We start from the raw sequence: 24,190 nt of genomic DNA, 5'->3' as shown, positions 1-24,190 counted from the left end.
GATACTTCTTTAACATTGCTCAGTTTGTAAAGATAGACGATGAACAATTATATGGGTTGAAAAGCCATGATTGTCATGTCATCATGCAACGATTGATTCCTCTAGCATTTCATGATATGTTAAATAAACCTATATAGGGGGTATTATCCGAGTTGAGTCATTTTTTTAGAACATTGTGTGCATCAGAAGTTTTACTAACTGAGGTAAAGAATTTTGAGGATTCGATCGTCACTACTATTTGTCAGCTAGAGAAGGTATTTCCTCCAGCATTTTTTGACGTTATGGAACATGTGATCATACACTTGCCATATGAACTTAGGGTTGGTGGTCTTGTGCAATATTGGTGGATCTACTTATTTGAAAGGTATATTTTTATTTATATTTTTCTCTCTAATGCTATTGGAAATTTATTGTATTACGAGATATATATTGTTGACAGATGCATGTTTGACCTCAAAAAAAAGGTTCAGAATAAAGTAAGAGCGGAGGGTTCAATTTATGAGGCGTACACTTTAGAAGAGATTTCAAATTTCTCATATATGTACTTTGAGTCTCACATTCCAACATGTTACACTTGCTCACCTCGTAATGATGATGGAGAACAAGTTATTGTGGCTGACAAACTATCGATATTTAAACCACTTGGGAATGCTTTTGGCAGTTGTCAATCAAGACTCTTGAAAGATCAAGAGAAAGACGTAGCATAAATCTATATCCTTTTTAATTGCTCAGAGATCAACCCCTACATCGAGTAAGTATATATAATATGTTACACTAAGTTCTCTAGGTACATGGTTCGGTAATATAATTATTTGTTAAGTGCAGATAATTTGTTATGGAGTTACGAAGAGAACTTCCACATCTCACGGATTCAGAAGTACAGAAAAAATGTGAAAATAAGTTTGGGGCATGGTTGAAAGAGTTGGTAAGGACGATGACATGCATTCAAACTGTGTAGACAATATACTTAATTAGTCGTGTTTACAGTCATTTTTTATACTTGTAGGTTCGCCATGGTGATGTTAATGACCAAGAAATATGTGATTTACAAAATGGTCCAACCAAAGTTGTGCAATGTTACAACGGGTGCATCGTTAATGGTTATCGATTTCATACAAAAGACTACGGTGTAAACAAGTCAATGATGAATAGTGATGTGTTTGTCACGGGTAACAGTCATGGTGAAAATGAACCTTACTACTATGGTGTTATTGAAGAAATAATAGAGTTGACTTACTTAGGCATAAATAACAGGGTAGCTTTATTCAAGTGTCATTGGTTTGATCCTAAAGCAACAAGAGTCGACAAAACCTCAGGTATTGTGGAGGTGAATCATAAATCAAGGTTTGAAACATATGAACCATTCATATTAGCATCGCAAGCTCAACAAGTTTATTATACTTCATATCTGAATACAAGAAAGTCAGATAAAAATGAATGGTGGGTGGTTTGCAAGGTAAAGTCTAAATTATACCCTGAATATGATCAGTTACAGGAAGAAAAGATTGTTGAAGAGAGTGATTACTATCAATCAGATGATATGTATGGCTTTTCTTATGGTCATGATGTCATACATGGTCTGCATGCCACATCTCCATTGTTTGATGACACGCGTATAGAAGAATGTGATGTAAATGATATACAAAGTGGATGGTCGCCCAATAAAGAAGAAGACGAAGAGGACAAAGAGGAAAAGGATGAAGAAGGAGAATATGAAAGTCAAACAAGTGATGAGGAAGTATACTCGAGCTAGTGAAACACATCTTGTAATAATACATACCATATCATTTTCTCATATACACTATCTACATGCATAATATATCTTGTATATCATGTTACATTTCATGTATACTTACCATGTACATGTGTTGTTCATGCATAGTTATAAAACTGATTCATGTATGACCTTTAAATCTTTATATTTCATACATACGTCATGTCCATGTTAAGATCAAGAGTTATGTAACTAATCCAAATAACATTTTTATTTGTTAGAATATGGTTCATGGATGTCATAGTGGTCGAGCACCCACTGGTTGAGAACAAGTAGAGGCTGTGGGACAACATTAGGTAGATGTCTTTGTATTATATTTAAATATAGGCATTCCTTATGTTTTTGCTTATATATTGATATAAAAATTGTTACTTGTTAATCGTCTTTATAAGATCCCAGCTCAATGATAGTCAGTCTCAACCTTTGTCTTCACGTAATGCTTTGATAGGTGTATCATTTAAATAATTGTATACTTCATTAGTTTAAATATGCATTGTGTGAATTTCTAACACACTTTTTTATAGATGATGTTTCTCTCGCACATGACCCACCTACACCAGTTACTCATACATATCATGAGTCAATACCGAATGTTGGGTCTTCTCAGTCTGACACACGATGACTCATTCAAATAGTGTATATCAATAATTGACGTAAGTATTTCATTGTCACTTGTCCAATACTTATCTTATAAATAATTTATATCGATAGTCGATTATTAATGTGTATCAATTCATATGTTGCACGAGGTTTGAGCCATAAGTAGTTAGTCGAGAAATTATGAAGTTACTATTTTAGCATCTTCAAAGATCAATCGCTCAATGAAAAGAGTACCCAAAGGAGGTGTTGGACAGAATATAGTCATCATTCATGGTATACAATCATTTATCATAGCTAATGTGTTTTATGTTTAATTTTTTTATTATAATTATGTGTACTAACTTTCTAAAATTATTTGTAGGCTTCGAATCGCTACGCGACTGTGAAGGAGGAGCAGAACACGAGCATAGTGTGGCAGAAGGCGGTTGTTAGTTGATTTGCTGACATGCTTCACAGTATAAAGACTGCAACAATAAAAGCAGTTGGTGGGATAAATGAGTCACTGTAGTGGAAGGGTCATGGCCCTTCAACTATCAGGTCAGATTATTGGGATGCAATGTGTGATAAGTGGGTGAGCACTGAATTTCAAAAATTCTCAACAAAGGCTGCACAAAACTGAGTGAAGATGCCTAATGCCCATCTACACATAGGTGGTTCTAGGACTTTTGGGAGCCACCAAAAGATAATGGTAACTCATTAATATATATAGTCAAAATTATAAGTATTTCTGCATAATTTCTAATTGATTTTTTTATCATTTAACCTTGCAGGAAGCACAAAAAGGAGGCCTTGTGCCTTACAAAGATGTATTTGTTGAAACACATCAACGTAAAAGCACGGGAGAGATCATATCAGAGAAGGCAAGAGTGACAAAGGTATGTATTTATTATATTAACAAATATTATAATATACAAGTTACCATAAATTACATTATCATAAATATTGTAATTCTTAATTATTAATTCATACTATAATCATTACTTTGTATGAGTCATATGAGCAGCAGATGGTAAAGCGATATGGCGATGACTCCACTCAGCATCCGTGTTTTGATCCTGCAACATGGGTGACTGCAACCGGTAAACCAAAAAAAGGTTGTGTGTCCGGGTTTGCGGGTAATATGAACACCATAGTAGTCGTTGCCTTCTACAGCTAGGGCTCTCAGAGTTCCCCCGCCAACATCAACTCCCAGCGTCCGATTGACCCTACTATTTCTTGGGATGGTATCTGCCAGCTCCTTCAGGACACAATGTGTGACTTTTTACATGAAGTCATTCCCAACCTTATTCATAATGAGTTTTGCAACTTTTTTCGGGACAGGAGAACTTCATTTGCCTTCAACATGAGCTCTGGTGCCTGTCAGGTGCATATAACATTTATTTCAATACATATGCATGATTGAATACATATATGCATGATTGATTCACTATGAAATTTTATTGTTAGCATTAGAACACATGTATGCATGATTGAATCACTATAAAAAAAATTGACACCTTTTGAACACATATATGCATGATTGAATCAATATAAATTTTTTATGACACCCTTAGAACACATATATGCATGATTGAATTACTATTATTTTTTTTGACAACCTTAGAACACATATATGCATGATTGAATCATTATATAATTTTTTTGACACCTGATTTTTTTTTACAACCTTAGAACACATATATGCATGATTGAATGTGTATGATTTTTTTTTACAACTTAGAATACATATATGCATGCTTGAATCACTATGACATTTTTTTGACATCGTTAAAAGACATATTTGCATGATTGAATCACTATGAATTGTTTTTGTCAGCCTTAGAACAAATATATAAATGATTGAATCAGTATGACATCTTTTTGACAGCCTTAGAACACATATATGCATAATTGAATCACTATAAAAAAAAATTGACAACCTTAGAACACATATATGCATGATTGAATCACTATAAAAAAATTTTGACTGTCTTATAACACATATATGCATGATTGAATCACTATCAAAGGTTTTTGACAACCTCAAAACACATATATGCATGATTGATTCACTATGAAATTTTATTGATAGCATTAGAACACATGTATGGATGATTGAATCACTATAAAAAAAAATTGATACCTTTTGAACACATATATGCATGATTGAATCAATATGATTTTTTTTTGACAACCTTATAACACATATATGCATGATTGAATCAATATGATTTTTTTTTACAACCTTAGAATACATATATGACATGATTGAATCACTATGAATTTTTTTTGTCAGCCTTGGAACCAATATATAAATGATTGAATCAGTATGACATTTTTTTGATAGCCTTAGAACACATATATGCAGATTGAATCACTATAATTTTTTTTTGACAACCTTAGAACACATATATGCATGATTGAATCACTATGAAACTTTTTGACTGTCTTATAACACATATATGCATGATTGAATCACTATAAAAAAAATTTGACAACCTTACAATACATATAAGCATGATTCCATTACTATGAATTTTTTTTTACAACCTCTGAATTCTGTTAATGCCCTTTACTTTATTGCTAGTCTATGTGTCATTCAGCCATGTTACTTTGATTGCCTTAGATTAGTTGCATTGCATATAATTTATTTTATTATATTTTGTTTATCAATACTAACATTTTGGTTCTCTTGTAGGATGTTGGAGATGATCAGCATAGGCATGGATGGAGGGTCAGATCAAGAAAATAAAGAAGATGATGCCCCGAATCTTTGCGAGGATTAGCTTCATGTGTTTAATTTGTTTCACGTACTTATAACTAATTATAACTTGGCAAGGACTGAACTGGGTTGTTAAATTTGTTTCGCTTATAACTTGTGTTAAATTTGTTTCACCTACTTGTATGTGTGTTTTTTATGTATACTTTATTTTTTATACACAGGTTATATAAATTTAATAACAAGAAATTTTTTCTCAATATTTATATTTCAAACATTTTTTTTTAATTTAGCGATAGATTAGCGACGGATATTATCTGTCGCTAATATTTAGTTTTGCGATAGAATATAATCCACCGCTAATTTGTCGCTAAAATAGCGACACATTATGTCCATCGCAAAACCAAATCCATGCTCATTTAGCGATGGACTCGTGATGGATCATGTTCATCGTTAATCTGTCGCAAATTAGCAATGAAAGTAGCGATAGACCAGTTCTGTCGCTAATTAGCAACCAAAAATTTATGGTGGATGCTATCCATCGCTAATTTGTCGCCGATTTATCGCTAAATAGTTTAGCGATAGATAGCGTCTGTCGCTAATCCATGTTTTTCTTGTAGTCACTTTCTTCTTCTTTTTAAAGTTATCTTCCCTACCAGATTGCTTTGGGTGGGTTTTACAAAGGCCCACTGATTTGATGACTTTCTTATCTATCCTCCAAATGTTAAAATAATGATTTCATGTGAAAACAAAGTCATATGGTTTCACTGTGATGTGAATAAAAATCATGCATGAATTTGGATTTCTAGAAGTTGAGTGGAGTAATATCTTCCTTCCCGCATGGTTTGTAGGCCAAATAGAATATGTTCAAAATTACATTTTATTATTGTCATATCTCTAAATGTATAACTTAAAATAATGTGTAATTTATTGTATTTAAAATATATCAATTTAATTCTTTAATCTTTTTTTTTCTCAAGACTTTAAAATGCCATTTTCATGGTAAAAATGCATCCAGAGTAGACCCTAACCCTTGGCTTGATCTGGTCTCTATGGATACCATAGGTTTTGAAAAAATGTACATTGCCTTGAATCAATGAGATGGATAAAAAATCAAGATGGTCCGGTCTAGAAGACTTTTGAATGAAAACCAAGATGATGGCCAGTAGGCCATGTAATCACATGATGGTGTCACCAGCAAAAGTATGCCATACAATAGGGTTGTCAGGTATAATGTTGAATGAATGAATGAGCTGCTACATTCCTTCTGAATGAATGAATGAATGAGCAGGTTTATTGTTTTCTAATGAATGTATGAACAACCAATATATTTTGAATGAGTATGAAAAATGATTGCTCTTGAATGAATGAATAAGCAAGTATATTGTTTTTCAATGAATGAGCACCAAAAATGTTTTTTAATGAATGTATGAACAATGAGTATATTGTGAATGAGTGTATGAAAAATTGATATATTTTTTAATGAATATATGAATGAACAAGTGTATTTCTTTTTTGGGTATTTGGATCCAGATTGAGATCCATATCTAGATTTAAAATCCAATCCAAACCTATCCAAACACTGTTTTGGTGGAGCAGATTGAGTCATACAATCCTAAATGAAGATATCCGACCCATTTTACTTGTGTCTAAGTTGTCCGCTCTGCGTAAATCAAGCATGGGACATAAAGTACACACTATTGTTGTCCAGTTGAAGCAAACTTTGGACAAGGATATGGATTTGTTCTTGACAGGAATAATGTCCTGTATGTGTTGGACAGTGTGTTTTGTCCAAGCTTGGACAAGCAGTCAAATACAGTATTATTGTTTCCATTTCATATCATTTACTTTCTGAGTGATGATAAATTGTTTTTGTTCAGTTGGATTTAAGGTTCATCAGAAAGAAAGCCAAGGTGTCCGAAAGGCCTTAACAAATATTACAAACTTGGAGGGTGTTATCATCGCAAAATTTTTTCCCTCTCCTGCGAGAGAGAAATGATTCTGCGAGTCAAACTCGACCAAATTTTTGAAAATTGGTTTTAAAAATTTACTCGCCTCTATTTTGAAAATTTGCGAGAAAATTTCGTGGAATGGGATCTGCCCGTCGGTACGAGGTTCAACCGTTCCTGTTGCCTTTACCAGGGGTAATTCAACCAAGGATCAATTTTGTGCTTTAACATGACTCAAATATCTAAAGTATGCACTATTTTCCTAAAATGCATAAAGAAACAAGCATGTGCTACGGAATTTTGAAAAGATGAAAGTTTGAGAAATATGATATTTTGCTTGGAAAATTGAAATGTGCTTGGAAAATGCTTGAGAAACACTTAAAAAATCATTGAATTTCATTGAAAATCAGGAATTGCATTGGAAAATGACTCTTGAATGAAAAATGGATTCTCAGGAAAACTTGAACTTTGAGAAAATTGATTTTGAGATTTGGACTACTTTTCTGAGAATAATGATTTCTAAAATGGATTTGAGAATTCTGGGAGAATCAATTTCGTTGGAAAATGTCTTTTGAATGGAAAATGGATTCTCAAGAAAATGTGAACTTGGAGAAAATCAAATTTTGAACTTTGAACTATTTTTCCTCAGAAAATCAATTTTGGGATTTGAAAATGAAATTGAGAATGTGAAAACCTTGGAAAATCATGATTTAAACTTGGAAAATACTTGAAATGTCATTGGAAAACTTAGAGTTTTGAGAAAATCAATTCCTGAGAAAGACTTAGAAAATTCTGAGAAAATTGATTTCTCTAAAATGGAATTGAGAAATGATTTTGAAAATGATGCAAATTGAATGAATGAATATAAATTTGAAAGATATTTATTTGAGGAATTGGAAAAATCCTTTTGAGATTTTGAGAAATGCAATGCATTTTTTAAGTTAGCCTAAGTGTAGGCTGAATGTGGCTAATACGAAGATAAAAAATCTAGGTTTCATTCGTATTCTGACTATGACCAAAAATACAAATTTCACCAAGTTTGTAAACTCCCTAAGAGCTTGTGCGCGTGCCATTCGTGTCAGCCATAGTGAATTTGAAATAAATATGCATGCATCATATATCATATATTGAAATTGCAAAATTAAACTATATGCAATGTAATCCTATTCTACGCAGGAAATGTAAATCTTATTCCAAATTATTACATCTGATATTACATTGAATTGAATAAAGAAAAAAAAATAAAATAACTCAATCTTCTTCTTGAATGTTCCTGCAAAACTAGAAAACAAGTTAGCACAAAAATGTAGGTTTATCTGGATTTATCCGAAAATATGAGAAATTATCGGATATTATCCAGATATAAACCCAATTCATACCTCCTTAGATATAAACATGAGAAATAAGTAATCAAATTCAAAAATAAACTTGGAAATTCAAAATTAGAGTTAAAATGACCAAAATACCCCGGATGACCTTGAAACAAAGGTTTTCTAAGAGAATTTTTGTAAAATTTGGAAATTTGAAAATAAAATGAAATATGATTAAATATAAGATGATGCAATATGATGATATGCGTGAAAACTTAAAAAATTAAAGATTGGAATTTCGAAATTGAGGTCAAAATAACCAAAATGCCCCTGATAACAAGACTATGGCCTTGAAACCAGGGTTTTTTTGAAATAAATTTTGCAAAAATAGGAAATTAAAATGCAAATGATATTGAAACTGGCCCTAATATGATATGATATTCTTATTCACATGATAAAAACCTTAAAATGGCAAAAATATCATAAATTACTAAATTTAAGTTGATTTTCGCTTGATTTTCGCCTTTGATTTTAAAAATAAACTAACACACAAGGCAAATGAACTTGAAATTGAGCCAAATTCAGCATGGACACCTAGACTAACCGTAAAATAGAATGAAGCTCAAAAATCTATATTTTTGATATTTTTTTAATATAGAAAATTAACTAGAAATCCTAAAAATCAAGATTTTGCCTAAAATTCTAAATCTAAATTGAATTTTGGGTACTAAATTACCATAGAAATTCTCCAAATTTTATGTGGTGATAGAGGACAGTCAGTCAAAGATTTTTGCCTCTTACAGATTTTGGATATGACCTATGGTCGGAGCTTGACAGCTCCGGCAAGTCGGATCAGAATCCGGTGACTCTGGATTTTAGAACAGACTGACAGGTTTCGGGAAACATTATGGGAAAAATAAAAAATTGTTGAGAAAATGACTGAAACTTTGAGAGAACATCCCTGACAAACAGAGGAAAAAATCCAATTTTAACAGTATTAGGATTCGAGCTATGGTTTGTAAATGAGCAGAGGATTATCAGAGATCTAGATCTCTGTAATTCTCAGACACTGGATTTTGACAGACATGGAGTTTAATTCCAAGAAAAATACTTAGAATGCTCCTAAAATTCTCAAAATTTGAGGAATGGTGTAGTGAATAATGAGAAACAATTCCTCTGCTTATGGTTTTGGCATTGAAACTACTGGTTGATGGGTCGCAGCATATTAGGGTCGGTCTAGACCCTAACAAGCAGGAATCAAGATTTTCACAGAGGTATGGAAAATCCAATTTTTTATAGACATCAAATCATTTTATAAAAAACCTCAAAAAATACATAAAATTAGTATATTCTATTATAGACCTGCTGTAATTTTTTTGGAGTGAATCGGATCTCCCATGGGGGTGATCTCGGATCCACAAGTTTGCTAAAATTGGATCTGGAATTTTCAGAGGGTTAAATACCCGAATCAGTTTTTGATTTTTTAGATTAGATTACAAAACTTGATTTGATCTGATTTTTTTGTAGGGTATCAGTAACAAATACATGCATAAATGATAAAATTTTTGAGATTTATCATAAATAATTCTTACATAAAATAATGGGTATACGGTACACCTAGATGAATTCCTATAGAATATTAACTTAACTCAATGAAATCAAGATAACACTCAAGCAAAACGTAAATTTAACTAACATGATGCTGAGAGTATGAAACTAATCATGGAAAATAACGAAAATGAAAAAAAGTAATCAGGGTATATGAACCATTTTGCTTTTATATTGGTTTGAAAGGAGGGATCTGATCCATCAATCAGATGGATCCCTTCCTCTACGTAGCATTAACATAAAGTGATACAGTAAAGTGGGTGTATTCCTAAAGGGGATAATAGTGAACTTTTAGAGACACTTAGTAGGATAGGAAGAAACTCACCTTGGCTTGGATAGAGATCGGCTGAAGGAGCAGGATTTGTGGCTTATGGAGCTTGGAAGAGGTGGCTGCACCTTGTGAACCGGCTGGAGGTGGTGGAAGGTTGAAGCAAGGTTGTTGTTGCCTTGGCTGGAGAGAGAAGCTCCTTGGTAGGGGATGAAGGTAGTGGAGATAATGGAGGTTACCAGCTGCAACAGTTGAAGGTTGGGGATCTTGCTCCAAGGAAAGGGGATAGACCATCTGGAGCCAATGGTTGCTCCAATGAAAGGGGCTGCAACCTTGGTGTTTGAAAGGAGGCGATGGCTGCAGTTGAAGAAGGTCTTGAAGGAAGGAGGCTTGGCGACCCTGCCTGAGGCTACTATGCTGCTGAAGGTAAGAGGAGGAGGCTGCAATGGAGGATGATGCTACAGGTTGAAGGTTGATGATGGATGTTGTTGATGAAGATGGTAGCACCAATGGTGAGGAGCCCCTACAAGGGCCAACTGTATGATGAAGAGAGAGGTAGAGGATGAATGAGAAGCTTTTTCTTTCACCGTATGGTGTTATGAAGGTAATAGGTTAGAAAAGAGAGAAAAGGTATTAGACGTGAATATGAGAGAAGATGGATAGCCATGTGATGATTGTCCTCTTTTTCTTTTTAACCAAAAGACTTAGGGTATAATGAATTAGGGCTAAGGTTGAGAAGTGCTAATGAGAGAGAGGAGAGGTATACGTGAGATTAGAGGGGGAACTTTGCTTCAGCCGCATAGGTGTAGTTGTTTGGAAAGAGAGAAAGAAGGAAAATGAATGAAGGGGGAAAGGAAGAAGGAAAGAAAAGAAGAAGAAGAAAGGAAAGAGGGAAGAAAAGGGAAGAGGAAAGAAAGAAGGGAGAAAAGAAGAGGGAAGAAGGGGATATGTGAATGAGAAAGAGGGAAAGAAAGGGAAGAAAGAAAGAAAAAAAGAAAGAAGAAAGGAAAGAAAAGAGGAGGGAAAAAGGAAAAGGGAAAGAAAAATAAATAAAAAGAAAAGGAAAAAAAGGGGGAGAGGGGGGTTGACCCCTCTTGTGGGTCCCACACTTCATAAAATAAAAAATGAAAATATAAAAGAAAAACAAATAAAATAAGAAGATTTTTTTTCATTAAAAGAAAATGCAAATGGATAAGCCATCTCAGAGTGGGCCCATTTTCTAATTTTGAAATTCATTTTGAAGATCATAGGAGTTGAATGCTCTTTTTTAGAAAATTTCTGGACAAAATGAGTTATTTTTGACAGTTTTTTAAATGAGCTCAGAATTTGAAGTTCTATACCTCGTTGCGAAGCAAATCTAGTTTGGAATTTGAAAAATCAAGTTTGAAATGAATCCAGATCATTTTCTCGAGAAAATATTTCCAAATTTAGAATCCTGGGGGTAAAAATGTTAATTTTGAAAACCCAAGGTTTAAAATTGATTTTTGAAAACTTTAAAAACTCAATCTGGATTGGAATTTATAAAATTGGAGTTCTGGATTTCGAAAATGAAATGAAATGTGATGAAATGTTATGAAATGATGAAAAATGATGAGAAATTATATGAAATGATATGAAATGTCATGCGAAATGCTAATCTTGAACGAAGAAATTTGGATAGTAGACCCCGATTGATACTTGTACTAGTTCAAAAAGTGATAATTTTGACAAAAATGAGCAAAATGGCTCGAGAAATGATTTTCAAGCTCTATTGAGCCAGAGTGACACTGAAAATTTAGGTTTGAGCTGGATTGAACTGAAATGAATTGGATTGAGCTGGGTTTTAGGGTCTTAGAACTCAACTGGACTGACAAGACACTGACTCAACTGAACTCTCAGACTGAATTATCAAGAAAAACTATCATTTTTAGAGAAATGGTCACTAAAGTGAAGTGAATTATAGACCAGAACTGAGTTTGAGCTGGAACAGAGAACAATAATACTGAGATGAACTAAAATTGAAGCTCGAACACTAGCTCAACAGGCTAGACTCAGCTCAATTTCAGCTAATTGAGTTGAAATGGGCTAAAATGGGCTCCTAGACACTTGAAAATGGTTTTGAACTGAAACTGTAGCATTTGAACTCCTGGTGAACTCAGGCTAGACTCTAGAAAATAGGACTGACTGGGAATGACTGACTCAGAGACAATTGGCTTAGATTTGAGTAAGAAATGAGCTCATTTCTAAAGAAATGATCCCATTTTGGCAGGAATGGTCAGAAATGAAAATGACTTGCTCACTGTGAGCTCAGGTGAGCTAGAAATGATTGACATTCTAACTATTCTGAGCTTGAGAATGAGCATGATTGACTCTGACTGACCAGAGGTCTAAGATGACCTAGGGGTAAAATGGTAATTTTTCTAATAAAAGTGGGTAAAATGGTAATTTTCTAAAACAGGCTCAGGGTTGGACTCCTACACTGACCTAACAGGGTTGGCACTCACACGAGGGATGTGTCTGAAAATGAATGAGAAAAATTTGGGGTGTTTACAGAGGGGTCAATCAGTGCCTACAATTTCATCATAACCAAATCAACTAAAGCAAAAAGTCTGCAAATGCTCATACTAGGAAAGTAAAACTTTAGTGCCCCACAATTCACAAACACTACCTAGAAGCAGGTCTCCATTTGAATCAGTATTCCACTTTTCAGGGGTAGACATAGAGAACCTTCAGAAGAAAAATGAGACAAGAGGGTAGACCTCTAAGCTTTATAATTATGGTAGTTTATGTTTAATTTGTCTATTTGCTTAGCCTCTTCTGATGACTCAGGCTTAAATTTTGATGTTTAAAAGGAAGTACTGGAAATATTGTCTTTCCTCAGACCTTAGTGCATTCCTTGGGCTGAAATGTACCAAAATGAGGTATGTAAAGGTGGTAACAATTACCAGTTTGGGTTTGTTGAAGAGGAGAAAAAAAAATTGATAATTATGTTAACTCTAATCTCTCTTAAATAGAGATTAGGGACAATAAGAGGATAATTACATAGAAGGCCCTTAAAATAATAAAATAAGAAAAAGAACTCTTCCATTCTAATTTCCAAAAAACCCCTCACACCTATTTATTTTCTCTCAACACTCCCCTTCAAACTGGAGCATAGATATCAAGCATGCTCAGCTTATTACAACACTTGAAAAATTCTGAGATGGGAAGAGCTTTGGTGAACACATTAGCAACTTGATCTTTCGAGGATACATGAATAGTGGATATGTTTCCAGTATGTACCATATCTCAAATGTAATGACAGTCAACCTCAATGTGCTTAGTCCTCTCATGAAATTGAGGGTTATTAGCAATATGTGTGGCAGCCTTATTGTCACACATCATCTTCATAGGTAGAGAAACTTGTACATCTAAGCAAGTCAACGCAAACTTCATCCAAATCATTTCTGTGGTAGTTTGAGCCATAGCCCTGTATTCTAATTCAGCGCTAGACCTTGCTACTACTGCTTGCTTCTTCTCCACGAAATTAAGTTTCCCCCAACAAATATGAAGACTTTGTGATCTCTGATATCGATTATAAACGTAAAATGGAACTTCACAAATACTGAATGAGGAAGATTATGTACAAATATTTATTGAATTTACAGTGATCCTTGGAATGTTTGGTAATCATTTGAAAAGTCTGATACTCAATATATTCCATAGCTGGATGAGCTTGTGACTTGTTTTGATCATGATTGACAAAAAACTAATTTCTCTCCACAGGTTGGTTTTGGAAGGCAATATTGCTTGGAACCAGAACTTGGGTGGGGTAAGATAGTTGACACTACATTGAGGCAACCACCAGCAGGGCCTGCTTGAAGATGACCTTGCAAGTGATGAATGCTTCCATCTGACCCTGAAACAATCACCAATCAGTTATTCATCACCGCGACCGCCATTAATGTGTTGATGAATAGATCTTGGTTTGAACATTTACTAGATGGATCTGAAACAATCATCACCAAGAAAAAAAACAGAGAACATTAATGTGTTATTCTTGCTTGTTCGTGCTTTTGGAGACTAAAGGCAGTTATTATTCTAGATTTATATGTAAATAAAATCTCTACATGAGATTTTGTATTAACATTTTTGAGGTCAGGTTCTACATCGACTAGCTACATACTCACCTTTATATTGAAGTTTACATGCATATGAATTGTACTTCTCCACTTCATGTCATACTTCTGATTGTTCAAGGACTACTTTCACATTCTGTTTTTTTCAAGCAGTGACTGAATTTGTTTTCAAGGGGATTCTCCACATTTGTGCATGACAGTGAACCAGTGGGGCATGTTATATTACTCTTCAATTTTCAATCCGTTTTAACTTTTGATGGGATTTGAGCATATTAAGATATATTTGCTTCAATCAATCGAACCTCCAATCGACTTAGCAAAACCTTTTCTATTCAATTTTTTTGTTGTAAATCCAATCTTATAAGTGTGATCTTTATGCTGTGTTTAGTATGAATTGACATTTTGATTACAGGATGTTTTACTATACAAATATCAATGTCCACAGACACACCAAATTTTCCTATCGAAAAAAAATATCCAAGGCTTGATTCCCACTAAATCAGCTATGTTGAACACGTCCATGAGGTTAGATTGAGTGAAAACGACTTAGCATCATGATATCCTAATTACGTGCTAGGTAAGCGATTTTTATCAAGAAGCCCGTCTAGCTCAGTTGGTAGAGCGCAAGGCTCTTAACCTTGTGGTCGGGTCCTATATTCTTAAAAAATTCAAACTTGCGAATCAAACTAACATCACATGTCCTCGTGTCGATGAATCATTGTAACGTAGAACAGCAGGGCACATGGGGCACCACCCTCCTCCCAATCATATCATCCAAGGGTCCTACCAAAGGACATGAGGAAGCACATAGGTCACGTTTAGCCTTGGTCCAACCAAAGTGAATCAACGTGCTGGATCCGGTTAGGTTTCTTTTGGTGGGCCCAGGTCCCCGACAAGCAATGTATGTCTTCTGTCGGATCCTCATCCAGAATTCTCATCTGACCTGGATCCATTGCAGAACAGACAAAATGTTGTTCTATTGTACAATTCTCAATTTACAAAATACATACATTTTGCCATAATTGAAAATAATAGAATTTGGGCCTCAAACCTACTAAGTCAAGCTCAAACTGGCTCATTTACAAAATAATAGTTGTTTCAAACTTATTAGGATTTGAACTCTAAACTTCTTGTTTGCAAGCAAAACACTGGACCAGCATCATATATATATATATATATATATATATATATATATATATATATATATATATATATATATATATATATATATATATATATATATATATATATATATATATATATATATATATATATATATATATATATATATATATAATACATTGATTATTAATTAACAAGCTTATACGAGCTGTGCCGAGCAGAACATTGGTTGTTCGAGCTTGCCAAGCCTATTTTACAACTTTGAACGAGCTATTTACCAGCCAAACATGAGTCGAACCACCAGCTTCTCAATGAGAGAATTTGCACTATTTCTGTTGGACCTGAGCTGTTGAAGGTTGGAATATATGTGGATCCAGACCTAGTGAAAGAGGCTGAAATCCAGACCAGGACCTAGCCAAATATGTGTAGATTTTCATATTGTACGCAAACTTATGTGCTTTGATTATTCTTCATTTGGACTCAAATTCAGATCAATATTTTTGTTGGATATGCATCACACCTGATCCATTTTTACATGCTACATGTAAAATGTATGCTGACAACCTAATTTTAACAGACGTGAGCAATAAATCTACTTCATAAGGCCCATTTCAGATTTGGATTCAGGCATACTGCTTAAAATTTGGACTCTTTGATCTATCATGTTTCGGGCTGGATGTACTGGCACCGTATCTAACTTTTGAGGAGTGGGTTTTGGTTATAGATTTGGGTCTAACTTGACATTATAGTGAAATTTTGGATCTGGTTATGATCCGAGTCCCGTGGTATTGTATCATTAGATTTTTTTTTTTGTAGTCAAGTATCTACAAGATTGCACAAACTATCGTGGTATAAAACTCATGAGTCATACTATGAAACTTTGGGAGAGGGTGATTGAGTCTAGGTTGAGGAAGGTTGTCATGATATCGGAGAATCAGTTTGGTTTTATGCCTGGAAGATCAACTATGGAAGCTATACATCTTCTTAGACAACTTATTGAAAGATATAGAGAGAGGAACAAAGATTTGCATATGGTTTTTATTGATTTAGAGAAGGCTTACGATAGAGTACCTAGGGACGTTCTCTGGTGGACAATGATGAAGAAAGGTGTTTCTCTCAAGTACATTAGTATAATTAAAGATATGTATGAAGGAGTAGTAACCAATGTCCGCACTTGTGGAGGGGTGACAACCAATTTTCCGATAACGGTTGGGTTACATCAAGGATCTGCTTTAAGCCCTTTCCTATTTGCGATAGTGATGGATGAGCTTACGAGATCAATTCAAGAAAATGTACCGTGGTGTATGTTGTTTGCTGATGATATTGTTTTGATTGATGAGTCTAGAGCTGGGGCTAATGCTAAGTTAGAATTATGGAGACAGACATTGGAAGCTAGAGGTTTTAAGTTGAGTAAGAGTAAGACTGAATATATGGAATGTCGGTTTAGTAAGCAACGAAGTAGTGATGGGAGTGTAGTGAAGCTTGGTGAGCAAGAAATACCGGTGAATGATTATTTCAAATATTTGGGATCCATCATTCAAAAGTATGGAGAAATTGATGGAGATGTAAATCATAGGATAAAGGTTGGGTGGATGAAATGGAAAAGTGCAACTGGAGTGTTGTGCGATCGTAGAATGCCATTGCGGTTGAAGGGAAAGTTTTATAGGACGACTATTAGACCCGCTGTACTATATGGTACGGAATGTTGGGCTGCCAAGAGACATCATATTCAAAAAATGAGTGTAGTTGAGATGCGGATGCTTAGATGGATGTGCGAAAATACAATAAAAGATAAGATTCAGAACGAGGAGATACGTAAGAAGGTAGGTGTTGCACCCATTGAAAATAAGATGCGAGAGAATCGTTTACGGTGGTTTGGACATATTCGGCGAAGGCCTAATGATGCTCCAGTTAGAAGGTTGGAGAAATGGGAAAATATATTAGTTAAAAGAGGTCGGGGTAGGCCTAGGAAGACTTGGATGGAGATGATAGGAAAGGATATGAATGCTTTGAACCTCACCGAGGACATGGCATTGGATAGAAATGATTGGAGGAAAAGGATTCATGTGGAAGACCCAAATTGAATTTCTTTTTTGGTTCATATCGCTGACCCCAATTGTTTTGGGATGAAGGCGTAGTTGTTGTTGTTGTTGAGTCAAGTATCACTTGAAAATTGGCAAAGTTCCACGTGAAAAACGTAAATTTTATTGGATTCTATCACATATCCGAGTGGGTTTGGTGTGACTCTTACCCAAATTTAATCACAAAAAATTGTTTACCAGATTCTGTCACATATCCGAGTGGACCTGACCATGTTTGTTCCAAATCCCACTCAGATTCAAATGAATACTACTTGAACATGGCAATATGGGTGGGATCTGATTAAGACCAAGGCCCAAAACTCGATCCCATTTGCTTTCTTGTTTCCAAAGTCCAAACCCGGAATATTTTTTAAATTTATTTTTTCCCCAAGCAAACTTACAAGTGCTATAAATAATAAATGGTCATTATGAGCTGGACTTGGCCGCACATATAATTAAGGCACAAATGGAAAGTGAGAGCATACAAGGCAGATCACAAAAATGTGAAGAAAAATAGTCCCACATCGAAGAGAAAAGAGAAAGGTGGAGAAGTGAGTGGTTATAAAATGGGCCTGATGGCATTGTTAAGCCATACTTACCTGGGCGGGGTTTATCGGCGATCAATAAGGTCGATGGCCTAGGGAGGCGGCTTCCATTGCACTTGGGAGGAGCGTCTTTCTGCCATCTCCCCAAGTGGGAGAGTGGACGTCATAATTTGTGGCAGCGGGGGAACGCCTTCGCGCGGCCCCCACTAATTTTTCCGTTCAAATTTTTTGCGATTTTGTATATCGTGGTCATTTGATTATTCTGATGGTTGCTTAATTGCTTTCAGAATGGAGTTTTGTATGTCTGTGATATAGTGGTATGAGTGATCACATGGAGTTGGGTTGTCCAAGGGTTGGATTTGCGACCCAGACGTGAGGGATTGAGAACTGCACCTGAATTCGGGTCGAAACCACCATAAGAAAAAGCATATCCAGATCATAGATTTGGGTCTAATTTGACCTCAAGGTTTTGGATCTGGTTATGATCCGAGAGTTCTGTGGTATCGTATTCGTATCAGTTGAAAATCGGTAAAGCTACACGTGAAAAGGTCAAATGATATAGGGTTGGGTCTGATTCTAACTCAAATGCAATCACATAAAATTGTTTACCAGATTATATCACACATCCGAATGGACCTGACCATGTTTGTTCCAAATCCGACTCATACAAATGCATACTACTTTAACATGACAGTATGGATTGGATCTGGTTAAGACCATGGGCCGAACTGATCCTGGTCTGCATTTGGCCTTTACTGACGCTTAATGGATCCTAGTGTGGATCAACAGAAGATCCTTTTTTTTTTTTTTTGTTCTTTTAACCTGCCATCATAGTTTTGATGACGAAGTTTTTAGCCAAAGCAAGTAATATTTGGGTGGGGTTACTGACACCCAAGTCCTTAAGGAGCCCACCAGTGAAAGGCACCCGCACACCCGTTGATTATGCCATTATAGTTGGCAAAAAAACTTGAAAAAGCTGGACATCTGAATTATGAACATTTGGTCTACAGACTGACTATGAATTAGAATGACAAATAAGGTGTAAACCTTAATGACCCAAGGGGTACCCCCACATGGTCTCCTGCATGTGGATAAGATCTATCCACTCCCCCTACCTCGTGTGGGCATCCTTTTTCGTAAGTAGGAGACTCCTTGAGAAACAGAAATGCCCACGGATTTTTTTTTTTTTTGAGAGGCAAGCTGTTGTTGGGCGGACCCCTACCGGATCTCATTGATGGATAGCATAACCATTACAAGGATCTATATATCTTCCCTCGAAGGGAACCAATCGGGCGATGATCTTTCCATAATTTTTGCATGCCCCTTTTTAGCCAATTTGGTCAAAGCATCTTTCAGTTGAATTTGATCGATATTTACTTTTTTTTATACAAAATAGGGATGGTGGTGGATCGGGGATGAAGGTTAAAATCAAAACTTATGTGGGGATAGAGGTGGGGATGGACTTAAGCTTTCTCCTGCCCCGTCTCATCCCTAATCCTTCTTTAGGAAAGACAATGGACCGAGGGAAAACGGGGTCCCGTCTCGCCCCGTTTGGACTGGGAATGGAGGACAAAATAGGAATGGAGGCAGGGATGGAGGTTAAAATCAAAATCTGTGCAGAGATGGAGGCGGGGATGGATGGAAGGATTTTGAGACGGACAGGGGTGGAGACCATGTCCCCCACCCCCATCCACGTCCACTGCCATCTCTAATACAAAACCTGTCAAAAGTTTACATAATACTAGATAATTCCGAAGGAGGGGTGGTGAGAGAAGCTAAACATCTAAAAGATGGCCGATTTTGGACACCAAATCTACCCTTTCACTCTCCAAAATGACTCTCGAGTTGGGTGCCACCGACTTGAGAATGCTGGTCCATCTGCACTATTCCTTCTCCGATAAGCAGCCAGCACCCCCCATAAGGTTGTGGATGGTGAAACCAAAATTTCATGTGGAACACACCCCAGACCGTAACTTGAGGGTATGTTTGATGGCTTGTTCAGGTCCAAGTCCAATGTTTGTTTGGACCATACTCTAATGCTATGTTTCAAATGCTCGTTGTTTGGGCGAAGCTGAGGACGAAGATGGGGAAGTAGCAGTGGTGCGAGATTCCCTTCGATTCTTCCTCTTCGATGGCGGGGATTCCCCGCCAAGGCTTGCCCCTCTTGCTGGCCCTGCCGCTGTGGTCGATCTTGGTGGTGGAGCCCGACTTGAACACCCTCTTTCCTTCTTTCCCCTCTCTTTCCTCTTTCCTTCTTTCCTTCTTTCCCCTCTCTTTCCTCTTTCCTTCTTCCCCCTTCTTTCTCCTTTCCCAGTCCACCACCCCTTCCTCTGCCTCACCCACAGTCCCTTCTTGTTGCCCCTGAACAAACGCAGTGACGCCCAGCCAGGCACTACCATGCCCAACCCAACCTAGACGTTGTTGCCATCCTGAGCACTGCCAATGCTCCTCCGGCTGGCCCACCGGTACATCGTTGTCATCCCAGGCACCACCGACCACTCCACTACAAGAAAATATGTTGTTAGCGACGGAATATTTTCATCGCTAGTTAGCGACGGATTAACGAGCGACAAACATCCGTCACTATAATTAATGAAGCTTACGAAAATAGCGACGGAATATAGTTCGTCGCTCAGTCCGTCGCTACTTAGCGACAGATTTTGCGACCTACTGTTTTGTCGTTACGACGCGCCATTTGGCGACGACGTTTGCAACAAAATCTAGTTCATCGCTAATTAGCGACGAACTTGGCGACAGAATATAGTCTGTCGCTCGTTTTGTAAATTTGATTTATGTTGGGTTAGCGACGGATTAATTCCGTCGCTAAGTTTCGAATAACCCTAATCCCAAACAACTTTTCCTTTTCTTCTTTCACTACTTTCGCCGTTCGTCGGTCTCATCGTCCGCAGGCCCTGCCACCCGGAGACAGGTAAAGGACGCCCCCCCCCCCCCCACTGCATTTTTCGGCAGGGGGTTAACTCTCTGCCTTTCCGACAGGGTGTCGACCCCCTGCCTTTTCGGCAACGGGTCGACCCCCTGCCTTTCCGGCAGGGGGTCGACCCTTTGCCTGCTCAGGCAGGGGGGCGACCCCCTGCTGTTCCGGCAGGGGGTCGACTCACTCGCGAAAAGGCTGGGGGTCGACCTCCTGCCCGAACAGGGGGTCAGTTAACCCCCTATGTTCCGTAAGGGGGTTAACCCCCTATGTTTCGTAAGAGGGTCACCCCCCTGCCGGAACAATAGGGGAGTCGACCCCTTGCCAGAACAAGCTCTTTTTTTCGTGGTGACTTTATTTGAAAACAACGTTTTTTGTGCAGATTTTTCAACGAAACCAGCTCGTGCTCAGCCACCTGTGGTAAGTAAGTGACAAAAACAATGCAAATCGGGCAAATACCCGTGGTGAGTAAGTGATGCAAGCGTATCACATGTTATTTAATTTATTAGATGTAACACTTTATTGTTCACACACTCACTTAGTTATTGATATTTAGGGTTGCTTTGTTGGAGTTCAGAGATCATGCTGAGCATGATTTTAATGTATGAATATTGAAGTGTTCTTATTTTTGGAGTACAGAGTCCATGTTCAACATGGTAGTAGTTAGTGAGATATTGAAGTATGTTTGCTGTAGGTACATGTTTGCCATTTGTTTGATATGAATGATTACGATGTATTGCAATGTTTGATGTAATTGTATTCATGCTTGCATGTAGTTACTTTCAATTTGATTATGACTTCCATGTGAAATTGTATAATGAAAGCATGTTTCAAATGATTGTATCGTGTCATTAATAGTTTGCACATGAAAATATTAAGTTATCAATGCTTGTATCAAAATTCTTTTTATTGTATGACATTATATATTGCATGATAAATTTGATATTTTCTTCATCGTAGCATTCTGATTGTTTTCTTTTAATTCGTTAGGCTATTATTCGTAACATCATAAGAAAATGACTGCAAACCGTGAGTGGATGTACCGTAGGATAGTGGACAATGAGTTATCACATGAATATATGGATGGTGTTGACAGTTTTATTGAATTTGCAATGGCAAGTGTTAGTACAGTGGATCCCACAGGTCAGATTAGGTGTCCCTGCAAGATTTATAAGAATAATCGATTTGTAGAACCTCATAGCGTTAGATATCACCTATACAGGAAGGGTTTTGTGAGTGATTATCAGAACTGGATGTTTCATGGAGAAGAATTTAGAAACGATTTTGATGCACGGGTGAATGTGGTGCATGATAATCCATATACGGATTTGATATTTGATGCTGCAGGAACAGAACTGGGTTTTGCGATGAGTTCTAGGGATATAAGAACTGTCGTAGATGAAGAATCACCAAACGATGCAGCTAGTAGATTTTATGATTTACTTAGAGATGCTGATGAGCCACTTTGAAACGGTTGCGAGAGTCACACTATCTTGTCTGCAATTCTTCAACTAATGAATTTGAAGTCCGAGTATAATTTAAGTCAATCATGTTTTGATCGTTTGTGCATGATTGTGAAGAGTATGTTGCCTAAAGATGAGAAATTGCCACAAAATTTCTATCGTGCGAAAGTTATGGTCAACGCTCTAGGTATGAGTTACAAAAAGATTGATGTTTGTTCAAATCACTGCATGTTGTATTTCAAGGAGCATGAAAACAACATATCATGCCCGTCATGTGGGCATTTTCGGTTCAAGCCAAAGACAAGAGGCAATGGTAGCACGAGATCAAAAGAAGTTTCATACAAGTCGCTCTGCTACTTTTCTATCACTCCTAGATTGCAGCGATTGTATATGTCTTCAAGGACAACTAAACACATGAGATGGCATGCAAATATAGTTCGACACGATGAAAACAAGATCACGCATCTTGTTGACGCTGAAGCTTAGAAGCAATTTGATCGTACTCATCAGAACTTCACAATGGAAGTGTGAAATGTTAGACTTGGTCTATGTACAGATGAATTTAATCCATTTGGGGGTAGATCAACTCCATACTCATGTTGGCCAGTATTTGTAACTCCATACAACCTTTTACCAAGCTTGTGTATGAAACGTTCAAATCTTTTCTTGTCTTTGTTGATCCCTGGTCCAACCTCACCTGGCCAAAATCTTGATATATTTAAGGCCATTGATTGATGAACTAAAAGTATTGTGGGATGACGGTGTTACCACGTATGATGCCCACAAAAAACAAAATTTCAACATGAAGGTCGTTGTTCTATGGATAATCAGTGACTTCCCTGCATATGATATGCTATCTGGTTGGAGCACACATGAGAGGTTGGCATGTCCGTACTGCATGGAGGATTCCAAAGCTTTTAGATTAAGGCATGAAAGGAAGTCTTGCTGGTTTGAGTGCCATCGTCGATTTCTATCCAGCGACCATCCGTTCCGACGACAAAAGAATGCGCTTAAAGCAGACACAACTGAAACAGAAGGTTCATCCTCAAGATTGTCTGGCATAGAGATTCTAAGAAGATTGTGATACTTTCCAGATGTATTAACAGATGCCCGCAGTCCTATACCCTTCTGTGGATTTGGGAAGGATCACAATTGGATGAAGAAATCTATTTTTTGGAAACTACCGTATTGGTCGATCCTATTGATACGACATAATTTGGATGTGATGCATGTGGAGAAAAATGTGTTTGATAATGTGTTTAACACAGTAATGAATGTTAAAGGGAAAACGAAGGATAATTCGAAGGTCCGTATGGATTTGAATGTAATATGTAAATGACCAGAATTGAAACTCAAAGAGTATAATGGCAAAGTACTGAAAACAAAGACAAAGTGCGTGCTTGGACCTGATCAAATAAAACATGTATGTCAATGGTTGAGACAATTGAGATTTCCAGATGGATATGTCTCTAACATTGCTCGGGTTGTTAAGATTGACGATGAACAGTTATATGGGTTGAAGAGCCATGATTGTCTTATCTTTATGCAACGATTGATACCCCTGGCATTCCATGATATGTTAGACAAACCTATATGGGGGGTATTGTCTGAGTTGAGTGGATTTTTTAGAGCATTGTGTGCATCGGAAGTCGTAATATCTGATATAAAGAATCTCGAGGACTCTGTCATCACCACTGTTTGTCTGCTATAAAAGATATTTCTGCCAGCATTTTTTGATGTTAT

The 24,190-nt window shown here is 36.6% G+C and overlaps 1 long non-coding RNA gene and 1 other non-coding gene across 2 annotated transcripts in view; one reads left to right on the top strand and one right to left on the bottom strand.

Annotated features, from left to right (window-relative positions):
- Window positions 1-24,190, bottom strand: part of LOC149814395 (uncharacterized) — a 202,812-nt gene that overhangs the window by 123,261 nt on the left and 55,361 nt on the right. The gene's annotated exons all lie outside the window — the stretch shown is intronic.
- Window positions 18,099-18,259, top strand: LOC149814397 (U1 spliceosomal RNA). The gene has a single exon (XR_016428179.1). It is a non-coding gene; the product is annotated as a U1 spliceosomal RNA (small nuclear RNA).

This window comes from Nuphar pumila, chromosome 15, assembly GCF_984573655.1.
Source record: "Nuphar pumila chromosome 15, dmNupPumi1.hap1.1, whole genome shotgun sequence".
Lineage (NCBI taxonomy): Eukaryota > Viridiplantae > Streptophyta > Magnoliopsida > Nymphaeales > Nymphaeaceae > Nuphar > Nuphar pumila.
Note: the sequence above shows the minus strand (reverse complement) of the source record. Positions and strands in the feature narration are given on the sequence as shown.